This window comes from Microtus ochrogaster, assembly GCF_000317375.1.
Source record: "Microtus ochrogaster isolate Prairie Vole_2 chromosome 14 unlocalized genomic scaffold, MicOch1.0 chr14_random_1, whole genome shotgun sequence".
NCBI classification, from domain to species: domain Eukaryota; kingdom Metazoa; phylum Chordata; class Mammalia; order Rodentia; family Cricetidae; genus Microtus; species Microtus ochrogaster.
Window position 1 is genome coordinate 6,246,061 of NW_004949096.1, and position 1,621 is coordinate 6,247,681.

The following is a 1,621-nucleotide window of genomic DNA, read 5'->3' on the forward strand; positions in this document are numbered from 1 at the left end:
AAAGAAAGAAAGAAGAAGAAGAAAGGAAAAAAAGAAGAAAGGAAAAAAAGAAGAAAAGAAAATTTAATCAGAAATCTAAAGTAATAGCTAGGTGTAGGTTGGTGGCTGGGGTGGCTGGTGTATGGTACAGACTTGGATGTTTTAAGTTAAAATGCCCAATGAGCTGCAGGTGGTAGCAGACACCTCCCAGGGCTGAGGTGGCAGGGGCAGATCTCCATAAGTTTGATGCCAGCCTGGACTACATCAAGAATTTCAGGACAACTGGTCTACATAGAGAAACCATGTCTCAAAGCAACAAAATCAAAAAGAAAAGAAACAAAAACGAGGAAACAAAGAAAGGAAACCCCTGGTTAACTTGATCACCACAGGCTGGCCATAAATCACATTGGCCACACAGGCTTTTCTCTAAATGCACGAGTAGAGCCAACCTCTACCACACGGCTACATTCTTTCCATTTCTGTCCTTTGATATTTTGATTTATTTTAGAGAAAAGGTTGACAAGCCCTTGACTTCAGCTATGTAGAGGGATGGGTGACTATTTCAAAAGCCTGTGTGAGAGAGACAAAGATATATCTGGGATTTTATTTTTAAAGTGTGTGTAGCATTCTCAAGAAACAATTTCTCAAAATACATGACGGAACTGACAAGAATGATTGCTGACTTATCTTGAATCGGAATGCTGACTGAACACATTTCCATCATTAAAATTTAATCTTACTCTCTTAGTTGAATTTAAAATATTTAAAAATTGAACTAATGCTAGGGAATCAGTTTAAAAGCATCTAGGTAGTCAATCATATTTATCATTATTAAAGATCTATTTATTTACTTAGACTATTAATCTCACTATGTATAGCTCTGGATGGCCTAGAATTCACAGAAATCTACCTGTCTCTGCCTCCTGAGTGCTATGATAAGGGTGGGGGCCCCATTCCTAGCAAAAGTTATTTACTTTTTATGTGTATGACTGTTTTGCTTGCATGCATGTATGGGCAAGGACCAGGGAAGGAAGGAAGGGAGGGTAATTTTCTATTTTCTATCATCTCTTTGCATATTCAAACATATGCATACACTTCCCCCACTGTAGGATATTAAACAAATACAAATTTAATTATGTGGATGGTTATTTGTAGTTTTAAAAGATGTGCGATCTTAGCTGGACAGTGGTGGTACACACCTTTAATCCATGCACTTGGAGGGAGATGAAGGCAGATGGAAGCAGATCTCTGTGAGTTCAAGGCCAGCCTGTTGTACAGAGTTAGTTCTAGGACAGCCAGGACTACACAGAGAAACCCTGTGAGGTCTCTGGTGCTGAAGACACTGCAAACCTGTTACAAGGTGTAGAGAAATGAGGCTGGAACGTAGTTGGAAGCTTCTTCCCTGTCTTTGATGGTTCAAGGAGGTGCTATACAGGTTGCTGGGGAGAAAATGCATCCACATTTTTTAGAAAACTGTGACTCCTACAAACTGCAATTGTTTCCTGTTTTTTTTTTTGTTTCATCACTTTTTAAAAATAGATTTATTTGGGCTGGAGAGATGGCTCAGTGGTTAAGAGCATTGCCTGCTCTTCCAAAGGACCCGAGTTCAATTCCAGCAACCACATGGTGGCTCACAACCATC